This window comes from Anarhichas minor, unplaced genomic scaffold, assembly GCF_050575085.1.
Source record: "Anarhichas minor isolate MPS153535 unplaced genomic scaffold, ASM5057508v1 ptg000025l, whole genome shotgun sequence".
Lineage (NCBI taxonomy): Eukaryota > Metazoa > Chordata > Actinopteri > Perciformes > Anarhichadidae > Anarhichas > Anarhichas minor.
Window position 1 is genome coordinate 114,597 of NW_027466471.1, and position 26,047 is coordinate 140,643.

Consider the following 26,047-nt stretch of genomic DNA (forward strand, 5'->3'; position numbering starts at 1 on the left):
TGTGAATTTGCTGTTGAAATCAAGATTCCTCCTCTCTTGGTTTGGGGAGGGCGTCTGTTTCTAGTCTCAAGTCTTAAATCCTGTGTAGACATCTGTTAGCCTTGTTATGTCCTCTTAGCAGGGACGAGGACTGGACCAGGGAGGGCTGGGATCTGTTAAGATGTGAGGCAAGGCTAGTTTATTTGTATCGCACATTTCAACAACAAGGTAATTCAAAGTGCGTCACATAAAACCATTAAAAGCATCAAAACATAAGGCAAAAGAAAACGAGATTTAAAAACAATTAAGAACATTAAAACATTCATTAAAACACTAAAAAGCAGTGTGAGAAATAAAATATAAAATAGTAAAATGCAGAAATTGATTAATATCCTTGAATCTGGTTCAACTAAAGGCAGCAGCAAACAGAAAAGTCTTCAGTCTTGATTTAAAGGAGCTGAGGGTCTCAGCAGACCTGCAGCTTTCTGGGACTTTGTTCCAGATATGTGGAGCAGAACAACTGAACGCTGCTTCTCCATGTTTAGTTCTGACTCTGGGAACAGAAAGTAGACCGGTCCCAGATGACCTAAGGGGTCGGGATGGTTCATAAGGTAGCAGCAGATCAGAGATGTATTTTGGTCCTAGACCATTCAGTGCTTTATAAACCAACAACAGGATTTTAACATCAAGTCTTTGTTGAACAGGAAGCCAGTGCAAAGACCTCAGAACTGGAGTGATGTGATCCACCCTCCTGGTCTTAGTGAGGACTCGAGCTTCAGCGTTCTGATTGACTTGTTACAGAGACCTGTAAACACACCGTTACAGTAGTCCAGTCTGCTGAAGATAAATGCATGGACATGTTTTTCCAAATCCTGTTGAGACATAAGTCCTCTAATCCTTGATATATTCTTCAGGTGATTGTAGGCTGATTTTGTAATTGTCTTGATATGGCTGTTCAGGTTGAGGTCTGAATCCATAACTACACCTAGATTTCTGGCTTGGTTTGTGGTTTTTAACATCAGTGATTGAAGCTGAGCGCTGACTTTCAATCGTTCGTCCTTGGTACCAAAAACAATTACTTCTGTTTTATCTTTGTTTAGTTGAAGAACATTCTGGCACATCCAGTTGTTGATTTGTTCAGTGCAGTTACCCAGCCCTTTTATGCGATTATAGTCCCCTGGTGATATAGTTATGTAGATTTGTGTGTCGTCTGCATAATTATGATAACACACTTTGTTATTTTCCATAATCTGAGCTAGTGGAAGCATGTAGATGTTGAACAGAAGAGACCCCAGTATTGAACCTTGGGGAACACCACATGTCATTTTAGTCAGCTCTGATGTGTAATTAGCTACAGACACAAAGTATTATCTGTCCTTCAAGTAGGATTCAAACCAGTTAAGTGCTGTGCCAGAGAGTCCCACCCAGATTTTTAGTCTTTCTAGTAGTATGTCATGGTCGACCGTGTCGAATGCAGCACTGAGATCCAGTAATATTAAGACTGAACTTCTGCCACTGTCTGTGTTTAAGTGGATGTCATTGAAAACCTTAACAAAAGCAGTTTCAGTACTGTGGTGCTGTCGAAAGCCTGACTGGAAGACATCAAAGCAGTTATTTACGGCCAAGAAGTTGTTCAGCTGTTGAAAATCCGCTTTTTCAATTATTTTACTTAAAAATGGGAGGTTGGATATTGGCCTGTAATCTTTCCTTGTTGCGGAGTCTAAGTTAGCCTTCTTTAGGACCGGTTTAATAACTGCAGTTTTTAGGGCTTGTGGGAAGACACCTGAGAGAAGGGATATGTTTACAATTTGTAAACGATCAGTGGTCATGCAGTTTGAAATATTTTTGAAAAAGTGTGTTGGTAGAATATCTAAGCAGCAGGAGGATGGCTTCAGATGTTGTATCATGTCTTCTAGGCTTCTACGGTCGATTGAATGAAATTGTGTCATGATATTTGAACGGATGTTATTCAGAGATGGGGACAACATCCTGTGGTTGGTGTGGAGGCACTGACTGCTTATCTAATTTTCTCAATTTTGTCAGTAAAAAAGGAGTCAAACTGATTGCATGCCCAGGTGGATTGGAGCTCAGCAGCTACTGACACTGGAGGGTTTGTTAGCCTGTCGACGGTAGCAAATAAGGCGCGTGTATTGTTATTGTTTTTGGTTATGATGTCAGAGAAGAAGGACTGCCTTGCATTTCTAAGTTCCAAATTATAATTGCGAAGTCTCTCTTTATAGATGTCACAGTGAACCTGGAGATTTGTTTTTCGCCACCTGCGCTCAGCTTTCCGACACTCTCCTTTCTCTATTCTGCTCTCTCCTCCTGTTTGTTGGTAGGCCTGGTGGTGCTAGTTAGCTGTGTCTTCGCTTGCGTTTGTCCAATGTTTTGAGTCCATGGTAAAGTGGTGTCATTCCCACACAGTCCATTTACCTCCACGGTTACTTCTAGTCGATGGATTTTTGTTTCCAAGACTGCAATCTTCTGCAGGAGTTTGTGGTAGTCGTCCGTGGAGAAGGGAGGCATCTTGCTGCTACTTAGCTTTAGCTTAGCTGCTAGTTAGCATTAGCTAACAACCCAAATAGCTCGACGACTTTCTGGATTCGTCTTCACTCAAACGTTGAAGAGTGATGTATGTGATATATCTGGCTATTTGAATGAGAAAAACAAGAAGAAAAAAACAAGAACATTAGCAGTCAAATGTAAGCAGAGGCAAATCTTTTGTTAATAAATACCACGACTCCTGGATTTTGACCTGGTTCTTCAGCATTTCTTTTTAAAGTGTTCTGGTGCCTAACCACCTCATCTGCCTCATCTATGGGGTGGGAGCACAACACACACACACACACACACACACTCATAAGACTCAAATTACCTATTGCTGCAATCCCCACAGGAATGCAAAGTAAAGCTGTGTAATTCAGAGACAATTCTTTTTTTGGAAAATGTGAGGTTGCAAGGTGGATATGGTCTAACAAGACTTACTGGATTGTTTAATAAGGGTGAGGTTGATTTGTGTAATTCGTGTTGTGGCCACCAGGGGGCGACTGTAACACACAAACTGAAGGTGTGAGGACCGCTGTGGTTTTGTCACCACACTGTAACTCCAGCTGATTCTGGTGCACATTTCACATATTGAAATGTTTTTGAAGCAGTTTGTAATTATTTGTTTTTGAGTTAAATTCAGCTTTGAGCTGTATCTTTGGATACATGTTCAGATCCTTGTCCTTTACTCATCTAGCAGGTGGATCTCCTGTTGATATGTGATATGTGAATGAATAGGTATCACAGGCTCAACGGGTTCATCAGCCGCTATCTCAGCTATGGGAGACATGACGGGAATGAATTCCACTACAATGACACCCTGAAGACGCTGTCTGTCTCATACATGGGTGAGCTAAAACACAAACATCACATCTAAGTCATGTCAGTGATCATTCTGTGTGCTGACCTGATAGGCAGTCCTCCCTTTCCTGTCCCAGGTCAGGACGAGCAGCCGCTGACAGTGGTGCACTACCACTGTAATCCAAACCAGTCGGCCTCTTTCATCAGCGGCCTGAGCCTCAGCACTGAGGAGCCCCTGCAGATCTGGGTGGAGAGCACCTGTGCTTGTCCGAATGCCTGTGCGATGGGAGATCTGGGTCTAGGCACCATCTTCCTCATCATCCTCTCCCTGAGTGCTGCTGCATACTTCCTCCTTGGTAACGCTTTGTGTTATATTCAATTTAGATACAGCCAATCATGTAAAGTGTATGAGTTAAGGATGTATTCCATCTCATGCTTCTCAATACTTCTACTACACTTCATTTCACATATCATATGATCATCTTCATCATTAAATATGATACATTGTTTTTAACTTCCCAAAAGTTTGTAAAATAGTTAAAATGACATAACATTGAAATGCAGCAACACATGAATGCATCGGTGTTAGTAATCCAATATTATAATATAATGATATTATCACTACATTCAGCTGATAGTAACTCAGTGAGTGCAGGACTTAACTTGTTCGGCAGTATGTTCTAAATGTGGTATGCTCACCACTCTTACACCCCTTTAGATTCAGCTGATATTATCTCACTTCACTTTGATTGTTCTGCAACAAACCAACAGTCAAAGACACACAGAAGGCCCTCCAGCTGCGGCAAAACATCTGCATTCCTTATTTTAATGGCTTTCTTTCATTTATGTTGATGGATTTTTGGCCGAACTTGCATGTATGTTGTCCAAAAAGTTTGATTCACTTTGTTGAAATAATGAGACACTCTTTCAGATATAGACTTACTAATGTTTTAACTTAAGTTAATTTAGACTTTAATTAATTTAGAGCTCATATTTGTATTGATTAAAATGTCATCATTTTGATTTAGTATCTCATAACTTTGACTTAGTTTAAGTATCTCAGAATCTTTTACCATATTGAATTACTATAACTTTCATACAGAATGTATATATATATACACGCTCTCATCTATTTGTCTCTGATCGACAGGCTCTTGCGCTCTGAGGCCTTTTCGGAGCAGCAGTGGAGTCCAGATCTCTCCAGAGCACAGTGTGTGGTGTATGATCTGCTACCTCTGTACTGAGAGCAGGCCAGCAAGACGACACTATACAGACCTGACGCACTGAACGATGAGCAGCTGCTGGCCTGGACCACTGCAAGATGTCTCAACGTGTCCGGGGGGTTGGCCTGAAGGTGTCTTGTCCCACGGAGGACCAAGAGTCAGCTTGGTTTTATTTTAACATTTACTGGAAGCAGCAGGCGGGCACTCTTGTACACAGCATTGTATGGACTTAATCAGTAAATGATGAATGTCTTTTGGTTTGGTTGTTTTGCATAGAATCACTTTTGAGTCAGTATATGTATTACATTTTTAAAAATTAAGGTATTTGTTAGAAATTGTGCAGAAAAGGGCCTTTGAAAGACATGATCATCATCTGAAATGTGAAAATCCCACAAAGTGATCTTTTGATCAGATCTATTTTGCTGATAAGGAAACTTGCTTTCCACCAATACTTTGACCAAATTCTCAGTTTGTTTTCCAGCCATTGTTTCTCTGTAACACAGTAACATAGAGCACATGGAAGTGATTCATTGTGAGAAACATTCACAGCCAAACTGGGTATGAAACCAGAGTTTACATTTCTTTGACTGATCCCAAATGTGGGGCTTGAACACCCATACTTTTAAATACTAAAAGACTTACAAAGTTTACTTGTATTTAACTCCACACAAATGTCTTAAAAAGTGACAAATGTCAGTTACAAAAAATGTGTGCACAGAAGCAAACAAATCCGAAATCTTAAAGCAAAGTTGATGGTAAAGAATATTAATCATTGTTCATTTTGACATCTGTGAGTTTTAAAAACACCACCACACAGAAGAAGTCACGGCCATATAAGGACATATATGCCACACTGAGGCTTTAGATTTCTACATTTAAGTTGCTGTAGTTACTATGATCATCACAATTGAAATGTACACATTGTAACAGGCTCCTTAACCGCAAATGTAATGCAGTATTTTCTCTTTGGTAGCTCTCCTGTGTGGCCCCATCTTGTCTCTGCAGCTTGTGAGTTTGATTTAGAAATAAACACACCTGCTCCACCAACAGTCACTTGTTCACAGGCATCTTATTATTACTTTGTTTTCTGAAGCGGCCCAGCAGTACACACTCTTGTTTTCCTGTCGTTTTTTGTAATTTTGGGCAGACTCTCCAGCATGTCATTAAGGGGCCCGTGTTTTCCCCCAGTGTGTGGGGCCTCCATCCATCCAGCTGCACACCTTATCAGCAGAGGCCCTTTTCTGTCCCGCCCACATGGAGGTTCTTTCTGCTGTCTGCTCTGAGCGCTGCTGTCCTCAGTCTATACTTCACATCTGTGTGATGCCATCAGATGCTGTGCTGCAGAGTGCCGGGTCCTGCTGTAGGCTGGTTCTGACTGGTGTGTGAAGGACTGGGAAAACACCAGAGACTTTGCATTGTTTGGTTTGACCTCAGATTCCTGAAGCTAGTCTCCTCTGTTGAAGTCCTGCAAAGAGTAAAGCAACATATGCAGTGATGTAGTAATCAGGTCCTTAAACACTACCCGCCTGAGAGGTTTCTTCCATCTTCCAGTCATGGACCTGCTTCCCTGTCTCTCTGTCTCCTGTCTCCTGTCTCCTGTCTCCTGTCTCCCTGTCTACCTGTCTCCCTGTCTCTCTGTCTACCTGTCTCCCTGTAAGACCGTTAACAAGAGGACTTCCCAAAATGTTGCATATTACTTTAATGTTAGGTATGCACTTATAAAGTGTCATAGTATGACTACCCTGTTCTAAATGACCTTGGTATTAATTTGGTAATGAATGAAAATTGTTGAACAATATTAAACATATATTTAATGACCAACAGGTGACCAACTCAACATGTTTTTTTAACTTGGGGACACATTTGTAACAGAAGTTTACGTGGACGTTTTGCTGTCTGTCCCACTGCTTCATCCAGCTTCCACTATAGAGCACTCACCACATGCAGCAGTCTACAGGTGTGGGACATGGGATGGCTTGACTCCTTTGGTGGTAATTGGAACTGAAACTATATTAAAACAATTAAAGCAAGACCCTTGTTTTCTTTAAACCACATGGTAAATGATAGAAGTTTACTTTACAGAACATAAAGTGCTCATCAAACCAGGCCAAACTTTCCACGAGTACACGAGTTTTCCGATGATCTTTGAAAATCACTGATCACGTTCATGAGGCCTTTTGATTTACGTGAGCCAGAGGCCTTTCACACATGAACATATTTGAAATCAGGTTTTCCCGACATGGACTGGAGGAGCCAGGGATCAAACCGCCGATTTTCCGATTGTACAACAACCCTCTCTCTCCGAGCCACAGCTGCCCCAATTTGTTTTCCTCCAACAGGTTTTGGATTTGAAACGTTTTGTAGCAGCATATTGAGATGAAAACAACCCGTCACTTCAGAACTGGTTCATATTAAGAACAGACTTTCCCCCCCGGGCCTTCAGACAGTGCCTCCATTACGACAACACAACAGTGGTCCTGATGGGAAGCGAGTTCATGTTTTCATTACTAGTTTTCTCTACTTTCATTTACTAGTTGGTGAAACTTATATCATTCTATTAATGTACAAATGTAGATAACATATTGACGATTGCTGTCTCAGCTGTTGCTTTCTCTGCTCTGATCTGAACTCATGTTAACATCAGCTAGCTCAATGAATCAAACTTGCATGCTAAGATACTAATGGTGAAAGTGATGCTGAACCACGACTGTTGTTGGACCACAGTTCATCAAAGATACACCACACACCAAGTCTGTAAGCGAGTTTCTAACCAGGTGACCGGAGCAGACAGTGGGGCCGTATTGATTTCAGTGGCATTTAAAATACAATTGATTAACGATTTCAAATGGCTCTTATAAAATACTCAATATTTTTTTGACAATGTTTAATCTTATAGATTGAATTGTGCTACCATTTGACTGTTTTCTGAGTGTTTTCTTACTTTTAGACTAGTTGACTCGTCTAAGTTAAAACTTCCGTCGTCATGAGGAACATCACACATTGATGGTCCTCTGTGGGTTCGTCACTACGGGGGGAACCGCTAACATTACAGTCTTTTGATCTATTTTACATTTAAAAATATGAATTAGTGCAACTTTAACAAAGTGTTAAACTGCTTTAGGTTTATTGGGCTGACCGTCCTTCATGACGTCTCTGTGTCTTCATCCATCTCTACATCATGTAACTTCATCTGGAATGATAGCATGATGTAACATATCCCATGTAGACGCAGTGGTCAGGCTTTTACATGAACTCAGTTGTTCTAATTGCTTGGGAATATATTTCTGTGTTTCTATATTTTGTGTCCCCACCCTTCAGCTGACATCACTTCTGAGAGCTGCTTTGGAGCTCTGTTCCAGATAGTGGAAAGGAGGGTGGAAACCAGATGTGACGAGGAAGATATTACCAGAGGAACAGTTCAGGAAAATGATCCAGATGGCTGCTCTGACTCGCCACGGCCTCCTCGCCCCAAACACCACCACTACGAAGTCACACCTCGGCGTCCTGCTCCTCTTCATCACAGAGGGATGAAGGCAGATACAGATGGAGCTGTGAAACGTTTGCGTCGCTGGGATGTCCATGATGCGCCTGCCTCTTCTTGTTGCAGGGGGTTGTTGGAGTTTCTGGGAGGAGAATGTGTTTCAAAGAGTTGGTCACGGTCAGAGATGCAGCTTTGAATTCAATCACATTCATGCTGCAGATGTCAGTACCGCCTGCCAACGATCCAAACACTAGATCTGGGACTGGGTGATGGATCGACCATAACTACATCTGAACAACTGTGTCTGCTGATCACGAGAGGATATCCAAAAGGCAATTACCCAAACTGCAGCGAAAACAGACACTGCCCTCAATACGCAGAATACAGCACGAATGCAAAATAGAGCAACTTTCATGTCAATTGGCAATGGATTGGATTATTTGTTGGAGTCACCAGAAATAAGCACAGCTGCTCCTGCCCAAAGCCAGAAGAAGTCTGGATATGATTATTATTATGAGTTTTGCAGTCAGATGGAAGCTGCTGTGTGTGTGTGTGTGTGTGTGTGTGTGTGTGTGTGTGTGTGTGTGTGTGTGTGTGTGTGTGTGTGTGTGTGTGTGTGTGTGTGTGTGTGTGTGTGTGTGTGTGTGCTGATCAAAAAGGCCTTTCAAGTGAATAGCAGTGAGTAAACAGCAGCTTTAGTCCCAACTATAAAAGCAAGGTCCATATTATTGGTCCATAGTACCAGAGCAGTCAATTCCAAAGACGGGGTCGGAACCGAATTTCTTCCATTGTCTTTTATTTTACATTTATATCTGCAGTCCACCTTTGAGCCACGAGGCAGCCTGCATGTACATATTGTTGTGATTATTGTAGTCTACTTTGAAATTTAATCTAATAGGAAATGAAAAGAATCAGAGTCTGCCTTAACTCTGCCCTAATGCATGTTTTAATAAAACATTCTGGTATATATATACATACATATATATACAGTATATATATATATATGTATGTATGTATATATATACTGTATATATATGTGTCTTGAGAGGTCGGGATCAGCTTGTGAGGCGTGGGTGCACAAAACCTCGCTTAGGGTGTGAGAGGTCCCGGGTCCAAATTCACATGCCTAACAATGGTGAATTTCGTCAGGCAAACATCAAACGATGAGATGTTTTAATGGCTCGTTGGTCTAGGGGCATGATTCTCACTTTGGGTGCGAGAGGTCCTGGGTCCAAATCCCGGACGAGCCCAGAATATGTCTTTGGCTAGTGTTGACTGTTAAATTAAGCGAGCCAAAAACTTTGTCCCTTAAAACATTGTTTCTTCCACAATTTAGCCAATGTCGTGCATATACCAGCATTGTAGCGTTTTGACAAAAATGTAGCTGGTTCATCTTCGCAGAACACCCAGCATTCTTTTATTGCCAAAAGACAAAGACTTAATTCACATGCCTAACAGAGGTGAATTTCGTCAGGCAAACATGAAACTATGAGATGTCTTAATGGCTCGTTGGTCTAGGTGTATGATTCTGGCTTTGGGTGCGAGAGGTCCCGGGTCCAAATCCAGGAGGAGTCCAGAATATGTCTTTGGCTAATGTTGACTGTTTAAATAAGTGAGCCAAAAACAATGTTTCTTCCACAATTTAGCCACTGCCGTGCATATACCAGTATTGTAGCGTTTTGGCAAAAATGTAGCTGGTTCATCTTCTTCGCAGAACACCCAGCATTCTTTTATTGCCAAAAGACAACGACTTAATTCACATGCCTAACAATGGTGAATTTCGTCAGGCAAACAACAAACGATGAGATGTTTTAATGGCTCGTTGGTCTAGGGGTATGATTCTCGCTTAGGGTGCGAGAGGTCCCGGGTCCAAATCCCGGATGAGCCCAGAATTTATCTTTGGCTAATGTTGACTGTTTAAATAAGCGAGCCAAAAACTTTGTACCTTAAAACAATGTTTCTTCCACAATTTAGCCAATGTCGTGCATATACCAGCATTGTAGCGTTTTGGCAAAAATGTAGCTGGTTCATCTTCTTCGCAGAACACCCAGCATTCTTTTATTGCCAAAAGACAACGACTTAATTCACATGCCTAACAATGGTGAATTTCGTCAGGCAAACAACAAACGATGAGATGTTTTAATGGCTCGTTGGTCTAGGGGTATGATTCTCGCTTTGGGTGCGAGAGGTCCGGGGTCCAAATCCAGGATGAGCCCAGAATGTGTCTTTGGCTAATGTTGACTGTTTAAATAAGTGAGCCAAAAACAATGTTTCTTCCACAATTTAGCCACTGCCGTGCATATACCAGCATTGTAGCGTTTTGGCAAAAATGTAGCTGGTTCATCTTCTTAGCAGAACACCCAGCATTCTTTTATTGCCAAAAGATAACAACTTAATTCACATGCCTAACAAAGGTGAATTTCGTCAGTCAAACATCAAACGATGAGATGTCTTAATGGCTTGTTGGTCTAGGGGTATGATTCTCGCTTCGGGTGCGAGAGGTCCCGGGTCCAAATCCCGGACGAGCCCAGGATATGTCTTTGGCTAATGTTGACTGTTTAAATAAGTGAGCCAAAAACAATGTTTCTTCCACAATTTAGCCACTGCCGTGCATATACCAGCATTGTAGCGTTTTGGCAAAAATGTAGCTGGTTCATCTTCTTAGCAAAACACCCAGCATTCTTTTATTGCCAAAAGATTAAGACTTAATTCACATGCCAAACAATGGTGAATTTCGTCAGGCAAACATCAAACAATGAGATGTCTTAATGGCTCGTTGGTCTAGGGGTATGATTCTTGCTTTGGGTGCGAGAGGTCCCGGGTCCAAATCCCGGACGAGCCCAGAATATGTCTTTGGCTGGTGTTAACTGTTAAATTAAGCGAGCCAAAAACTTTGTCCCTTAAAACAATGTTTCTTCCACAATTTAGCCAATGTCATGCCTGTACCGGTGTTGTATCGTTTGGGCTAAAATGTAGCTTCTTAGCAGATTACCAACCATTTTTTCTGTGCCAAGACACGCCGGCTTTATTCATATGCCTGACAATGGAGAATTTCGTCAGGCAGATATCAAATAACGAGTCATTTTATTGGCTTGTTGGTCTAGGGGTATGGTTCTAGCTTAGGGTGCGAGAGGTCCCGGGTCCAAATCCCGGACAAGCCCAGAATATGTCTTTGGCTAGTGTTGACTGTTAAATTAAGTGAGCCAAAAACCTTGTCCCTTAAAACAATGTTTCTTCCACAATTTAGCCAATGTCATGCCCGTACCGGTGTTGTATCGTTTGGGCTAAAATGTAGCTTCTTAGCAGATTACCAACCATTTTTTCTGTGCCAAGACACGCCGACTGTATTCATATGCCTGACAATGGAGAACTTCGTCAGGCAGATATCAAATAATGAGACATTTAATTGGCTCGTTGGTCTAGGGGTATGATTCTCGCTTAGGGTGCGAGAGGTCCCGGGTCCAAATACCGGACAAGCCCAGAATATGTCTTTGGCTAGTGTTGACTGTTAAATTAAGTGAGCCAAAAACCTTGTCCCTTAAAACAATGTTTCTTCCACAATTTAGCCACTGCCGTGCATATACCAGCATTGTAGCGTTTTGGCAAAAATGTAGCTGGTTCATCTTCTTCGCAGAACACCCAGCATTCTTTTATTGACAAAAGACAACGACTTAATTCACATGCCTAACAATGGTGAATTTCGTCAGGCAAACAACAAACGATGAGATGTTTTAATGGCTCGTTGGTCTAGGGGTATGATTCTGGCTTTAGGTGGGAGAGGTCCCGGGTCCAAATCCAGGACGAGCCCAAAATATGTCTTTGGCTAATGTTGACTGTTTAAATAAATGAGCCAAAAACATTGTCCCTTAAAACAATGTTTCTTCCACAATTTAGCCAATGTCCTGCATATACCAGCATTGTAGCGTTTTGGCAAAAATGTAGCTGGTTCATCTTCGCAGAACACCCAGCATTCTTTTATTGCCAAAAGACAAAAACTTAATTCACATGCCAAACAATGGTGAATTTCGTCAGGCAAACATCAAACGATGAGATGTCTTAATGGCTTGTTGGTCTAGGGGTATGATTCTCGCTTCGGGTGCGAGAGGTCCCGGGTCCAAATCCCGGACGAGCCCAGGATATGTCTTTGGCTAATGTTGACTGTTTAAATAAGTGAGCCAAAAACAATGTTTCTTCCACAATTTAGCCACTGCCGTGCATATACCAGCATTGTAGCGTTTTGGCAAAAATGTAGCTGGTTCATCTTCTTAGCAAAACACCCAGCATTCTTTCATTGCCAAAAGATTAAGACTTAATTCACATGCCAAACAATGGTGAATTTCGTCAGGCAAACATGAAACGATGAGATGTCTTAATGGCTCGTTGGTCTAGGGGTATGATTCTTGCTTTGGGTGCGAGAGGTCCCGGGTCCAAATCCCGGACGAGCCCAGAATATGTCTTTGGCTAGTGTTAACTGTTAAATTAAGCGAGCCAAAAACTTTGTCCCTTAAAACAATGTTTCTTCCACAATTTAGCCAATGTCATGCCTGTACCGGTGTTGTATCGTTTGGGCTAAAATGTAGCTTCTTAGCAGATTACCAACCATTTTTTCTGTGCCAAGACACGCCGGCTTTATTCATATGCCTGACAATGGAGAATTTCGTCAGGCAGATATCAAATAACGAGTCATTTTATTGGCTTGTTGGTCTAGGGGTATGGTTCTAGCTTAGGGTGCGAGAGGTGCCGGGTCCAAATCCCGGACAAGCCCAGAATATGTCTTTGGCTAGTGTTGACTGTTAAATTAAGTGAGCCAAAAACCTTGTCCCTTAAAACAATGTTTCTTCCACAATTTAGCCAATGTCCTGCATATACCAGCATTGTAGCGTTTTGGCAAAAATGTAGCTGGTTCATCTTCGCAGAACACCCAGCATTCTTTTATTGCCAAAAGACAAAAACTTAATTCACATGCCAAACAATGGTGAATTTCGTCAGGCAAACATCAAACGATGAGATGTCTTAATGGCTTGTTGGTCTAGGGGTATGATTCTCGCTTCGGGTGCGAGAGGTCCCGGGTCCAAATCCCGGACGAGCCCAGGATATGTCTTTGGCTAATGTTGACTGTTTAAATAAGTGAGCCAAAAACAATGTTTCTTCCACAATTTAGCCACTGCCGTGCATATACCAGCATTGTAGCGTTTTGGCAAAAATGTAGCTGGTTCATCTTCTTAGCAAAACACCCAGCATTCTTTTATTGCCAAAAGATTAAGACTTAATTCACATGCCAAACAATGGTGAATTTCGTCAGGCAAACATGAAACGATGAGATGTCTTAATGCAGTGGTTCCCAAACTTTTTCTGTCAAGACCCCCTTTGATGATATAGGAACATTGGACGACCCCCCCCCCCCCCGCAACCCGACCCCAAATTTGTCTTGGTTTTTAATGAATTGCATTATAATGCATGAACTGTATAAAATATTTTTGCGCTTTAGACCAGTCACAAATCTGTCCATCTTTGTACATACTTCCTTCTCTTATCTTTATCTTTCTCTGTCGCTCCGTATCTTTCTCGCTCTGTGTCGCTGTGTGTCTCTCTCTCGTTCGCGCTCCCTCACTCTCTCTCTCCCTCGCTCGTTCGCGCTCTCTCGCTCGGGCGCGCGCTCGCTCTCGCTCTCGCTGGTTTTGCCACAGTCGGTCTGTGACATGAGCCGCTCTGGTGGCGTGGTTGGAACACAGTGCATGTCACGTCGGTTATTTTATATTGTTTTACCGGTGTATGTGTGCGTCTGTGTGTGTGGGTTGGTGATGAAGCCGCGACCCCCCTGTAGTACCACCGCGCCCCCCCTAGGGGTCGCGACCCCCACTTTGGGAACCACTGTCTTAATGGCTCGTTGGTCTAGGGGTATGATTCTTGCTTTGGGTGCGAGAGGTCCCGGGTCCAAATCCCGGACGAGCCCAGAATATGTCTTTGGCTGGTGTTAACTGTTAAATTAAGCGAGCCAAAAACTTTGTCCCTTAAAACAATGTTTCTTCCACAATTTAGCCAATGTCATGCCTGTACCGGTGTTGTATCGTTTGGGCTAAAATGTAGCTTCTTAGCAGATTACCAACCATTTTTTCTGTGCCAAGACACGCCGGCTTTATTCATATGCCTGACAATGGAGAATTTCGTCAGGCAGATATCAAATAACGAGTCATTTTATTGGCTTGTTGGTCTAGGGGTATGGTTCTAGCTTAGGGTGCGAGAGGTGCCGGGTCCAAATCCCGGACAAGCCCAGAATATGTCTTTGGCTAGTGTTGACTGTTAAATTAAGTGAGCCAAAAACCTTGTCCCTTAAAACAATGTTTCTTCCACAATTTAGCCAATGTCCTGCATATACCAGCATTGTAGCGTTTTGGCAAAAATGTAGCTGGTTCATCTTCGCAGAACACCCAGCATTCTTTTATTGCCAAAAGACAAAAACTTAATTCACATGCCAAACAATGGTGAATTTCATCAGGCAAACATCAAACGATGAGATGTCTTAATGGCTTGTTGGTCTAGGGGTATGATTCTCGCTTCGGGTGCGAGAGGTCCCGGGTCCAAATCCCGGACGAGCCCAGGATATGTCTTTGGCTAATGTTGACTGTTTAAATAAGTGAGCCAAAAACAATGTTTCTTCCACAATTTAGCCACTGCCGTGCATATACCAGCATTGTAGCGTTTTGGCAAAAATGTAGCTGGTTCATCTTCTTAGCAAAACACCCAGCATTCTTTTATTGCCAAAAGATTAAGACTTAATTCACATGCCAAACAATGGTGAATTTCGTCAGGCAAACATCAAACGATGAGATGTCTTAATGGCTCGTTGGTCTAGGGGTATGATTCTTGCTTTGGGTGCGAGAGGTCCGGGGTCCAAATCCCAGACGAGCCCAGAATATGTCTTTGGCTGGTGTTAACTGTTAAATTAAGCGAGCCAAAAACTTTGTCCCTTAAAACAATGTTTCTTTCACAATTTAGCCAATGTCATGCCTGTACCGGTGTTGTATCGTTTGGGCTAAAATGTAGCTTCTTAGCAGATTACCAACCATTATTTCTGTGCCAAGACACGCCGGCTTTATTCATATGCCTGACAATGGAGAATTTCGTCAGGCAGATATCAAATAATGAGACATTTAATTGGCTCGTTGGTCTAGGGGTATGATTCTCGCTTAGAGTGTGAGAGGTCCCGGGTCCAAATCCCGGACAAGCCCAGAATATGTCTTTGGCTAGTGTTGACTGTTAAATTAAGTGAGCCAAAAACTTTGTCCCTTAAAACAATGTTTCGTCCACAATTTAGCCACTGCCGTGCATATACCAGCATTGTAGCGTTTTGGCAAAAATGTAGCTGGTTCATCTTCGCAGAACACCCAGCATTCTTTTATTGCCAAAAGACAAAAACTTAATTCACATGCCAAACAATGGTGAATTTCGTCAGGCAAACATCAAACGATGAGATGTCTTAATGGCTCGTTGGTCTAGGGGTATGATTCTCGCTTTGGTTGTGAGAAGTCCCGGGTCCAAATCCCCGAAGAGCCCAGAATATGTCTTTGGCTGGTGTTAACTGTTAAATTAAGCGAGCCAAAAACTTTGTCCCTTAAAACAATGTTTCTTCCACAATTTAGCCAATGTCATGCCCGTACCGGTGTTGTATCGTTTGGGCTAAAATGTAGCTTCTTTGCAGATTACCAACCATTTTTTCTGTGCCAAGACACGCAGGCTTTATTCATATGCCTGACAATGGAGAATTTCGTCAGGCAGATATCAAATAATGAGACATTTAATTGGCTCGTTGGTCTAGGGGTATGATTCTCGCTTAGGGTGCAAGAGGTCCCGGGTCCAAATTCTGGACGAGCCCAGAATATGTCTTTGGCTAATGTTGACTGTTTAAATAAGTGAGCCAAAAACAATGTTTCTTCCACAATTTAGCCACTGCCGTGCATATACCAGCATTGTAGCATTTTGGCAAAAATGTAGCTGGCTCATCTTCGCAGAACACCCAGCATTCTTTTATTGCCAAAAGACAAAAACTTAATTCACATGCCAAACAATGGTGAATTTCGTCAGGCAAACATCAAACGATGAGATGTCTTAATGGCTCGTTGGTCTAGGGGTATGATTCTCGCTTCGGGTGCGAGAGGTCCCGGGTCCAAATCCCGGACGAGCCCAGAATATGTCTTTGGCTGGTGTTAACTGTTAAATTAAGCGAGCCAAAAACTTTGTCCCTTAAAACAATGTTTCTTCCACAATTTAGCCAATGTCATGCCCGTACCGGTGTTGTATCGTTTTGGCTAAAATGTAGTTTCTTAGCAGATTACCAACCATTTTTTCTGTGCCAAGACACGCCGACTTTATTCATATGCCTGACAATGGAGAATTTCGTCAGGCAGATATCAAATAATGAGACATTTAATTGGCTTGTTGGTCTAGGGGTATGATTCTCGCTTTGGGTGCGAGAGGTCCCGGGTCCAAATCCCGGACGAGCCCAGAATATGTCTTTGGCTAATGTTGACTGTTTAAATAAGTGAGCCTAAAACAATGTTTCTTCCACAATTTAGCCACTGCCGTGCATATACCAGCATTGTAGCGTTTTGGCAAAAATGTAGCTGGTTCATCTTCTTAGCAGAACACCCAGCATTCTTTTATTGCTAAAAGATAACAACTTAATTCACATGCCAAACAAAGGTGAATTTCGTCAGACAAACATCAAACGATGAGATGTTTTAATGGCTCGTTGGTCTAGGGGTATGAGTCTCGCTTCGGGTGCGAGAGGTCCCGGGTCCAAATCCCGGACAAGCCCAGAATATGTCTTTGGCTAGTGTTGACTGTTAAATTAAGTGAGCCAAAAACCTTGTCCCTTAAAACAATGTTTCTTCCACAATTTAGCCACTGCCGTGCATATACCAGCATTGTAGCGTTTTGGCAAAAATGTAGCTGGTTCATCTTCTTCGCAGAACACCCAGCATTCTTTTATTGACAAAAGACAACGACTTAATTCACATGCCTAACAATGGTGAATTTCGTCAGGCAAACAACAAACGATGAGATGTTTTAATGGCTCGTTGGTCTAGGGGTATGATTCTGGCTTTAGGTGGGAGAGGTCCCGGGTCCAAATCCAGGACGAGCCCAAAATATGTCTTTGGCTAATGTTGACTGTTTAAATAAATGAGCCAAAAACATTGTCCCTTAAAACAATGTTTCTTCCACAATTTAGCCAATGTCCTGCATATACCAGCATTGTAGCGTTTTGGCAAAAATGTAGCTGGTTCATCTTCGCAGAACACCCAGCATTCTTTTATTGCCAAAAGACAAAAACTTAATTCACATGCCAAACAATGGTGAATTTCGTCAGGCAAACATCAAACGATGAGATGTCTTAATGGCTTGTTGGTCTAGGGGTATGATTCTCGCTTCGGGTGCGAGAGGTCCCGGGTCCAAATCCCGGACGAGCCCAGGATATGTCTTTGGCTAATGTTGACTGTTTAAATAAGTGAGCCAAAAACAATGTTTCTTCCACAATTTAGCCACTGCCGTGCATATACCAGCATTGTAGCGTTTTGGCAAAAATGTAGCTGGTTCATCTTCTTTGCAAAACACCCAGCATTCTTTTATTGCCAAAAGATTAAGACTTAATTCACATGCCAAACAATGGTGAATTTCGTCAGGCAAACATGAAACGATGAGATGTCTTAATGGCTCGTTGGTCTAGGGGTATGATTCTTGCTTTGGGTGCGAGAGGTCCCGGGTCCAAATCCCGGACGAGCCCAGAATATGTCTTTGGCTGGTGTTAACTGTTAAATTAAGCGAGCCAAAAACTTTGTCCCTTAAAACAATGTTTCTTCCACAATTTAGCCAATGTCATGCCTGTACCGGTGTTGTATCGTTTGGGCTAAAATGTAGCTTCTTAGCAGATTACCAACCATTTTTTCTGTGCCAAGACACGCCGGCTTTATTCATATGCCTGACAATGGAGAATTTCGTCAGGCAGATATCAAATAACGAGTCATTTTATTGGCTTGTTGGTCTAGGGGTATGATTCTCGCTTCGGGTGCGAGAGGTCCCGGGTCCAAATCCCGGACGAGCCCAGGATATGTCTTTGGCTAATGTTGACTGTTTAAATAAGTGAGCCAAAAACAATGTTTCTTCCACAATTTAGCCACTGCCGTGCATATACCAGCATTGTAGCGTTTTGGCAAAAATGTAGCTGGTTCATCTTCTTAGCAAAACACCCAGCATTCTTTTATTGCCAAAGATTAAGACTTAATTCACATGCCAAACAATGGTGAATTTCGTCAGGCAAACATCAAACGATGAGATGTCTTAATGGCTCGTTGGTCTAGGGGTATGATTCTTGCTTTGGGTGTGAGAGGTCCCGGGTCCAAATCCCGGACAAGCCCAGAATATGTCTTTGGCTAGTGTTGACTGTTAAATTAAGTGAGCCAAAAACTTTGTCCCTTAAAACAATGTTTCTTCCACAATTTAGCCACTGCCGTGCATATACCAGCATTGTAGCGTTTTGGCAAAAATGTAGCTGGTTCATCTTCGCAGAACACCCAGCATTCTTTTATTGCCAAAAGACAAAAACTTAATTCACATGCCAAACAATGGTGAATTTCGTCAGGCAAACATCAAACGATGAGATGTCTTAATGGCTCGTTGGTCTAGGGGTATGATTCTCGCTTTGGTTGTGAGAAGTCCCGGGTCCAAATCCCCGAAGAGCCCAGAATATGTCTTTGGCTGGTGTTAACTGTTAAATTAAGCGAGCCAAAAACTTTGTCCCTTAAAACAATGTTTCTTCCACAATTTAGCCAATGTCATGCCCGTACCGGTGTTGTATCGTTTGGGCTAAAATGTAGCTTCTTTGCAGATTACCAACCATTTTTTCTGTGCCAAGACACGCCGGCTTTATTCATATGCCTGACAATGGAGAATTTCGTCAGGCAGATATCAAATAATGAGACATTTAATTGGCTCGTTGGTCTAGGGGTATGATTCTCGCTTAGGGTGCAAGAGGTCCCGGGTCCAAATTCTGGACGAGCCCAGAATATGTCTTTGGCTAATGTTGACTGTTTAAATAAGTGAGCCAAAAACAATGTTTCTTCCACAATTTAGCCACTGCCGTGCATATACCAGCATTGTAGCATTTTGGCAAAAATGTAGCTGGCTCATCTTCGCAGAACACCCAGCATTCTTTTATTGCCAAAAGACAAAAACTTAATTCACATGCCAAACAATGGTGAATTTCGTCAGGCAAACATCAAACGATGAGATGTCTTAATGGCTCGTTGGTCTAGGGGTATGATTCTCGCTTTGGTTGTGAGAAGTCCCGGGTCCAAATCCCCGAAGAGCCCAGAATATGTCTTTGGCTGGTGTTAACTGTTAAATTAAGCGAGCCAAAAACTTTGTCCCTTAAAACAATGTTTCTTCCACAATTTAGCCAATGTCATGCCCGTACCGGTGTTGTATCGTTTGGGCTAAAATGTAGCTTCTTTGCAGATTACCAACCATTTTTTCTGTGCCAAGACACGCCGGCTTTATTCATATGCCTGACAATGGAGAATTTCGTCAGGCAGATATCAAATAATGAGACATTTAATTGGCTCGTTGGTCTAGGGGTATGATTCTCGCTTAGGGTGCAAGAGGTCCCGGGTCCAAATCCCGGACGAGCCCAGAATATGTCTTTGGCTGGTGTTAACTGTTAAATTAAGCGAGCCAAAAACTTTGTCCCTTAAAACAATGTTTCTTCCACAATTTAGCCAATGTCATGCCCGTACCGGTGTTGTATCGTTTGGGCTAAAATGTAGTTTCTTAGCAGATTACCAACCATTTTTTCTGTGCCAAGACACGCCGACTTTATTCATATGCCTGACAATGGAGAATTTCGTCAGGCAGATATCAAATAATGAGACATTTAATTGGCTCGTTGGTCTAGGGGTATGATTCTCGCTTAGGGTGCAAGAGGTCCCGGGTCCAAATTCTGGACGAGCCCAGAATATGTCTTTGGCTAATGTTGACTGTTTAAATAAGTGAGCCAAAAACAATGTTTCTTCCACAATTTAGCCACTGCCGTGCATATACCAGCATTGTAGCATTTTGGCAAAAATGTAGCTGGCTCATCTTCGCAGAACACCCAGCATTCTTTTATTGCCAAAAGACAAAAACTTAATTCACATGCCAAACAATGGTGAATTTCGTCAGGCAAACATCAAACGATGAGATGTCTTAATGGCTCGTTGGTCTAGGGGTATGATTCTCGCTTCGGGTGCGAGAGGTCCCGGGTCCAAATCCCGGACGAGCCCAGAATATGTCTTTGGCTGGTGTTAACTGTTAAATTAAGCGAGCCAAAAACTTTGTCCCTTAAAACAATGTTTCTTCCACAATTTAGCCAATGTCATGCCCGTACCGGTGTTGTATCGTTTGGGCTAAAATGTAGTTTCTTAGCAGATTACCAACCATTTTTTCTGTGCCAAGACACGCCGACTTTATTCATATGCCTGACAATGGAGAATTTCGTCAGGCAGATATCAAATAATGAGACATTTAATTGGCTTGTTGGTCTAGGGGTATGATTCTCGCTTTGGGTGCGAGAGGTCCCGGGTCCAAATCCCGGACGAGCCCAGAATATGTCTTTGGCTAATGTTGACTGTTTAAATAAGTGAGCCTAAAACAATGTTTCTTCCACAATTTAGCCACTGCCGTGCATATACCAGCATTGTAGCGTTTTGGCAAAAATGTAGCTGGTTCATCTTCTTAGCAGAACACCCAGCATTCTTTTATTGCTAAAAGATAACAACTTAATTCACATGCCAAACAAAGGTGAATTTCGTCAGACAAACATCAAACGATGAGATGTTTTAATGGCTCGTTGGTCTAGGGGTATGAGTCTCGCTTCGGGTGCGAGAGGTCCCGGGTCCAAATCCCGGACAAGCCCAGAATATGTCTTTGGCTAGTGTTGACTGTTAAATTAAGTGAGCCAAAAACCTTGTCCCTTAAAACAATGTTTCTTCCACAATTTAGCCACTGCCGTGCATATACCAGCATTGTAGCGTTTTGGCAAAAATGTAGCTGGTTCATCTTCTTCGCAGAACACCCAGCATTCTTTTATTGACAAAAGACAACGACTTAATTCACATGCCTAACAATGGTGAATTTCGTCAGGCAAACAACAAACGATGAGATGTTTTAATGGCTCGTTGGTCTAGGGGTATGATTCTGGCTTTAGGTGGGAGAGGTCCCGGGTCCAAATCCAGGACGAGCCCAAAATATGTCTTTGGCTAATGTTGACTGTTTAAATAAATGAGCCAAAAACATTGTCCCTTAAAACAATGTTTCTTCCACAATTTAGCCAATGTCCTGCATATACCAGCATTGTAGCGTTTTGGCAAAAATGTAGCTGGTTCATCTTCGCAGAACACCCAGCATTCTTTTATTGCCAAAAGACAAAAACTTAATTCACATGCCAAACAATGGTGAATTTCGTCAGGCAAACATCAAACGATGAGATGTCTTAATGGCTTGTTGGTCTAGGGGTATGATTCTCGCTTCGGGTGCGAGAGGTCCCGGGTCCAAATCCCGGACGAGCCCAGGATATGTCTTTGGCTAATGTTGACTGTTTAAATAAGTGAGCCAAAAACAATGTTTCTTCCACAATTTAGCCACTGCCGTGCATATACCAGCATTGTAGCGTTTTGGCAAAAATGTAGCTGGTTCATCTTCTTTGCAAAACACCCAGCATTCTTTTATTGCCAAAAGATTAAGACTTAATTCACATGCCAAACAATGGTGAATTTCGTCAGGCAAACATGAAACGATGAGATGTCTTAATGGCTCGTTGGTCTAGGGGTATGATTCTTGCTTTGGGTGCGAGAGGTCCCGGGTCCAAATCCCGGACGAGCCCAGAATATGTCTTTGGCTGGTGTTAACTGTTAAATTAAGCGAGCCAAAAACTTTGTCCCTTAAAACAATGTTTCTTCCACAATTTAGCCAATGTCATGCCTGTACCGGTGTTGTATCGTTTGGGCTAAAATGTAGCTTCTTAGCAGATTACCAACCATTTTTTCTGTGCCAAGACACGCCGGCTTTATTCATATGCCTGACAATGGAGAATTTCGTCAGGCAGATATCAAATAACGAGTCATTTTATTGGCTTGTTGGTCTAGGGGTATGATTCTCGCTTCGGGTGCGAGAGGTCCCGGGTCCAAATCCCGGACGAGCCCAGGATATGTCTTTGGCTAATGTTGACTGTTTAAATAAGTGAGCCAAAAACAATGTTTCTTCCACAATTTAGCCACTGCCGTGCATATACCAGCATTGTAGCGTTTTGGCAAAAATGTAGCTGGTTCATCTTCTTAGCAAAACACCCAGCATTCTTTTATTGCCAAAAGATTAAGACTTAATTCACATGCCAAACAATGGTGAATTTCGTCAGGCAAACATCAAACGATGAGATGTCTTAATAGCTCGTTGGTCTAGGGGTATGATTCTTGCTTTGGGTGTGAGAGGTCCCGGGTCCAAATCCCGGACAAGCCCAGAATATGTCTTTGGCTAGTGTTGACTGTTAAATTAAGTGAGCCAAAAACTTTGTCCCTTAAAACAATGTTTCTTCCACAATTTAGCCACTGCCGTGCATATACCAGCATTGTAGCGTTTTGGCAAAAATGTAGCTGGTTCATCTTCGCAGAACACCCAGCATTCTTTTATTGCCAAAAGACAAAAACTTAATTCACATGCCAAACAATGGTGAATTTCGTCAGGCAAACATCAAACGATGAGATGTCTTAATGGCTCGTTGGTCTAGGGGTATGATTCTCGCTTTGGTTGTGAGAAGTCCCGGGTCCAAATCCCCGAAGAGCCCAGAATATGTCTTTGGCTGGTGTTAACTGTTAAATTAAGCGAGCCAAAAACTTTGTCCCTTAAAACAATGTTTCTTCCACAATTTAGCCAATGTCATGCCCGTACCGGTGTTGTATCGTTTGGGCTAAAATGTAGCTTCTTTGCAGATTACCAACCATTTTTTCTGTGCCAAGACACGCCGGCTTTATTCATATGCCTGACAATGGAGAATTTCGTCAGGCAGATATCAAATAATGAGACATTTAATTGGCTCGTTGGTCTAGGGGTATGATTCTCGCTTAGGGTGCAAGAGGTCCCGGGTCCAAATTCTGGACGAGCCCAGAATATGTCTTTGGCTAATGTTGACTGTTTAAATAAGTGAGCCAAAAACAATGTTTCTTCCACAATTTAGCCACTGCCGTGCATATACCAGCATTGTAGCATTTTGGCAAAAATGTAGCTGGCTCATCTTCGCAGAACACCCAGCATTCTTTTATTGCCAAAAGACAAAAACTTAATTCACATGCCAAACAATGGTGAATTTCGTCAGGCAAACATCAAACGATGAGATGTCTTAATGGCTCGTTGGTCTAGGGGTATGATTCTCGCTTTGGTTGTGAGAAGTCCCGGGTCCAAATCCCCGAAGAGCCCAGAATATGTCTTTGGCTGGTGTTAACTGTTAAATTAAGCGAGCCAAAAACTTTGTCCCTTAAAACAATGTTTCTTCCACAATTTAGCCAATGTCATGCCCGTACCGGTGTTGTATCGTTTGGGCTAAAATGTAGCTTCTTTGCAGATTACCAACCATTTTTTCTGTGCCAAGACACGCCGGCTTTATTCATATGCCTGACAATGGAGAATTTCGTCAGGCAGATATCAAATAATGAGACATTTAATTGGCTCGTTGGTCTAGGGGTATGATTCTCGCTTAGGGTGCAAGAGGTCCCGGGTCCAAATTCTGGACGAGCCCAGAATATGTCTTTGGCTAATGTTGACTGTTTAAATAAGTGAGCCAAAAACAATGTTTCTTCCACAATTTAGCCACTGCCGTGCATATACCTGCATTGTAGCATTTTGGCAAAAATGTAGCTGGCTCATCTTCGCAGAACACCCAGCATTCTTTTATTGCCAAAAGACAAAAACTTAATTCACATGCCAAACAATGGTGAATTTCGTCAGGCAAACATCAAACGATGAGATGTCTTAATGGCTCGTTGGTCTAGGGGTATGATTCTCGCTTCGGGTGCGAGAGGTCCCGGGTCCAAATCCCGGACGAGCCCAGAATATGTCTTTGGCTGGTGTTAACTGTTAAATTAAGCGAGCCAAAAACTTTGTCCCTTAAAACAATGTTTCTTCCACAATTTAGCCAATGTCATGCCCGTACCGGTGTTGTATCGTTTGGGCTAAAATGTAGTTTCTTAGCAGATTACCAACCATTTTTTCTGTGCCAAGACACGCCGACTTTATTCATATGCCTGACAATGGAGAATTTCGTCAGGCAGATATCAAATAATGAGACATTTAATTGGCTTGTTGGTCTAGGGGTATGATTCTCGCTTTGGGTGCGAGAGGTCCCGGGTCCAAATCCCGGACGAGCCCAGAATATGTCTTTGGCTAATGTTGACTGTTTAAATAAGTGAGCCTAAAACAATGTTTCTTCCACAATTTAGCCACTGCCGTGCATATACCAGCATTGTAGCGTTTTGGCAAAAATGTAGCTGGTTCATCTTCTTAGCAGAACACCCAGCATTCTTTTATTGCTAAAAGATAACAACTTAATTCACATGCCAAACAAAGGTGAATTTCGTCAGGCAAACATCAAACGATGAGATGTTTTAATGGCTCGTTGGTCTAGGGGTATGAGTCTCGCTTCGGGTGCGAGAGGTCCCGGGTCCAAATCCCGGACGAGCCCAGAATATGTCTTTGGCTGGTGTTAACTGTTAAATTAAGCGAGCCAAAAACTTTGTCCCTTAAAACAATGTTTCTTCCACAATTTAGCCAATGTCATGCCCGTACCGGTGTTGTATCGTTTGGGCTAAAATGTAGTTTCTTAGCAGATTACCAACCATTTTTTCTGTGCCAAGACACGCCGACTTTATTCATATGCCTGACAATGGAGAATTTCGTCAGGCAGATATCAAATAATGAGACATTTAATTGGGTCGTTGGTCTAGGGGTATGATTCTCGCTTAGGGTGCGAGAGGTCCCGGGTCCAAATCCCGGACAAGCCCAGAATATGTCTTTGGCTAGTGTTGACTGTTAAATTAAGTGAGCCAAAAACCTTGTCCCTTAAAACAATGTTTCTTCCACAATTTAGCCACTGCCGTGCATATACCAGCATTGTAACGTTTTGGCAAAAATGTAGCTGGTTCATCTTCGCAGAACACCCAGCATTCTTTTATTGCCAAAAGACAAAAACTTAATTCACATGCCAAACAATGGTGAATTTCGTCAGGCAAACATCAAACGATGAGATGTTTTAATGGCTCGTTGGTCTAGGGGTATGATTCTCGCTTCGGGTGCGAGAGGTCCCGGGTCCAAATCCCGGACGAGCCCAGAATATGTCTTTGGCTGGTGTTAACTGTTAAATTAAGCGAGCCAAAAACTTTGTCCCTTAAAACAATGTTTCTTCCACAATTTAGCCAATGTCATGCCCGTACCGGTGTTGTATCGTTTGGGCTAAAATGTAGTTTCTTAGCAGATTACCAACCATTTTTTCTGTGCCAAGACACGCCGACTTTATTCATATGCCTGACAATGGAGAATTTCGTCAGGCAGATATCAAATAATGAGACATTTAATTGGGTCGTTGGTCTAGGGGTATGATTCTAGCTTAGGGTGCGAGAGGTCCCGGGTCCAAATCCCGGATAAGCCCAGAATATGTCTTTGGCTGGTGTTAACTGTTAAATTAAGCGAGCCAAAAACTTTGTCCCTTAAAACAATGTTTCTTCCACAATTTAGCCAATGTCATGCCCGTACCGGTGTTGTATCGTTTGGGCTAAAATGTAGCTTCTTTGCAGATTACCAACCATTTTTTCTGTGCCAAGACACGCCGGCTTTATTCATATGCCTGACAATGGAGAATTTCGTCAGGCAGATATCAAATAATGAGACATTTAATTGGCTTGTTGGTCTAGGGGTATGATTCTCGCTTAGGGTGCAAGAGGTCCCG

At 42.4% G+C, this 26,047-nt stretch overlaps 23 non-coding genes across 23 annotated transcripts; all 23 read left to right on the forward strand.

Annotated features, from left to right (window-relative positions):
- Positions 1–9,844: 9,844 nt before the first annotated feature.
- trnap-agg (transfer RNA proline (anticodon AGG)) lies at positions 9,845–9,916 on the forward strand. Its single transcript has one exon. It is a non-coding gene; the product is annotated as a tRNA-Pro (tRNA).
- A 569-nt stretch (positions 9,917–10,485) lies between these two features.
- Positions 10,486–10,557, forward strand: trnap-cgg (transfer RNA proline (anticodon CGG)). The gene has a single exon. It is a non-coding gene; the product is annotated as a tRNA-Pro (tRNA).
- Positions 10,558–10,798: 241 nt separating this feature from the next.
- trnap-ugg (transfer RNA proline (anticodon UGG)) lies at positions 10,799–10,870 on the forward strand. Its single transcript has one exon. It is a non-coding gene; the product is annotated as a tRNA-Pro (tRNA).
- A 1,219-nt stretch (positions 10,871–12,089) lies between these two features.
- On the forward strand, positions 12,090–12,161 carry trnap-cgg (transfer RNA proline (anticodon CGG)). Its single transcript has one exon. It is a non-coding gene; the product is annotated as a tRNA-Pro (tRNA).
- Positions 12,162–12,402: 241 nt separating this feature from the next.
- On the forward strand, positions 12,403–12,474 carry trnap-ugg (transfer RNA proline (anticodon UGG)). The gene has a single exon. It is a non-coding gene; the product is annotated as a tRNA-Pro (tRNA).
- A 572-nt stretch (positions 12,475–13,046) lies between these two features.
- trnap-cgg (transfer RNA proline (anticodon CGG)) lies at positions 13,047–13,118 on the forward strand. The gene has a single exon. It is a non-coding gene; the product is annotated as a tRNA-Pro (tRNA).
- Positions 13,119–13,909: 791 nt separating this feature from the next.
- trnap-ugg (transfer RNA proline (anticodon UGG)) lies at positions 13,910–13,981 on the forward strand. The gene has a single exon. It is a non-coding gene; the product is annotated as a tRNA-Pro (tRNA).
- Positions 13,982–14,553: 572 nt separating this feature from the next.
- trnap-cgg (transfer RNA proline (anticodon CGG)) lies at positions 14,554–14,625 on the forward strand. Its single transcript has one exon. It is a non-coding gene; the product is annotated as a tRNA-Pro (tRNA).
- A 1,514-nt stretch (positions 14,626–16,139) lies between these two features.
- Positions 16,140–16,211, forward strand: trnap-cgg (transfer RNA proline (anticodon CGG)). Its single transcript has one exon. It is a non-coding gene; the product is annotated as a tRNA-Pro (tRNA).
- A 247-nt stretch (positions 16,212–16,458) lies between these two features.
- trnap-ugg (transfer RNA proline (anticodon UGG)) lies at positions 16,459–16,530 on the forward strand. The gene has a single exon. It is a non-coding gene; the product is annotated as a tRNA-Pro (tRNA).
- Positions 16,531–17,424: 894 nt separating this feature from the next.
- trnap-cgg (transfer RNA proline (anticodon CGG)) lies at positions 17,425–17,496 on the forward strand. Its single transcript has one exon. It is a non-coding gene; the product is annotated as a tRNA-Pro (tRNA).
- A 241-nt stretch (positions 17,497–17,737) lies between these two features.
- trnap-ugg (transfer RNA proline (anticodon UGG)) lies at positions 17,738–17,809 on the forward strand. The gene has a single exon. It is a non-coding gene; the product is annotated as a tRNA-Pro (tRNA).
- A 247-nt stretch (positions 17,810–18,056) lies between these two features.
- Positions 18,057–18,128, forward strand: trnap-cgg (transfer RNA proline (anticodon CGG)). The gene has a single exon. It is a non-coding gene; the product is annotated as a tRNA-Pro (tRNA).
- A 1,513-nt stretch (positions 18,129–19,641) lies between these two features.
- trnap-agg (transfer RNA proline (anticodon AGG)) lies at positions 19,642–19,713 on the forward strand. Its single transcript has one exon. It is a non-coding gene; the product is annotated as a tRNA-Pro (tRNA).
- Positions 19,714–20,270: 557 nt separating this feature from the next.
- Positions 20,271–20,342, forward strand: trnap-cgg (transfer RNA proline (anticodon CGG)). Its single transcript has one exon. It is a non-coding gene; the product is annotated as a tRNA-Pro (tRNA).
- A 247-nt stretch (positions 20,343–20,589) lies between these two features.
- Positions 20,590–20,661, forward strand: trnap-ugg (transfer RNA proline (anticodon UGG)). Its single transcript has one exon. It is a non-coding gene; the product is annotated as a tRNA-Pro (tRNA).
- Positions 20,662–21,555: 894 nt separating this feature from the next.
- trnap-cgg (transfer RNA proline (anticodon CGG)) lies at positions 21,556–21,627 on the forward strand. The gene has a single exon. It is a non-coding gene; the product is annotated as a tRNA-Pro (tRNA).
- A 241-nt stretch (positions 21,628–21,868) lies between these two features.
- On the forward strand, positions 21,869–21,940 carry trnap-ugg (transfer RNA proline (anticodon UGG)). Its single transcript has one exon. It is a non-coding gene; the product is annotated as a tRNA-Pro (tRNA).
- Positions 21,941–22,187: 247 nt separating this feature from the next.
- On the forward strand, positions 22,188–22,259 carry trnap-cgg (transfer RNA proline (anticodon CGG)). The gene has a single exon. It is a non-coding gene; the product is annotated as a tRNA-Pro (tRNA).
- A 1,824-nt stretch (positions 22,260–24,083) lies between these two features.
- On the forward strand, positions 24,084–24,155 carry trnap-cgg (transfer RNA proline (anticodon CGG)). The gene has a single exon. It is a non-coding gene; the product is annotated as a tRNA-Pro (tRNA).
- Positions 24,156–24,402: 247 nt separating this feature from the next.
- trnap-ugg (transfer RNA proline (anticodon UGG)) lies at positions 24,403–24,474 on the forward strand. Its single transcript has one exon. It is a non-coding gene; the product is annotated as a tRNA-Pro (tRNA).
- Positions 24,475–24,715: 241 nt separating this feature from the next.
- On the forward strand, positions 24,716–24,787 carry trnap-cgg (transfer RNA proline (anticodon CGG)). The gene has a single exon. It is a non-coding gene; the product is annotated as a tRNA-Pro (tRNA).
- Positions 24,788–25,359: 572 nt separating this feature from the next.
- Positions 25,360–25,431, forward strand: trnap-cgg (transfer RNA proline (anticodon CGG)). Its single transcript has one exon. It is a non-coding gene; the product is annotated as a tRNA-Pro (tRNA).
- The last annotated feature ends 616 nt before the right edge of the window (positions 25,432–26,047 follow it).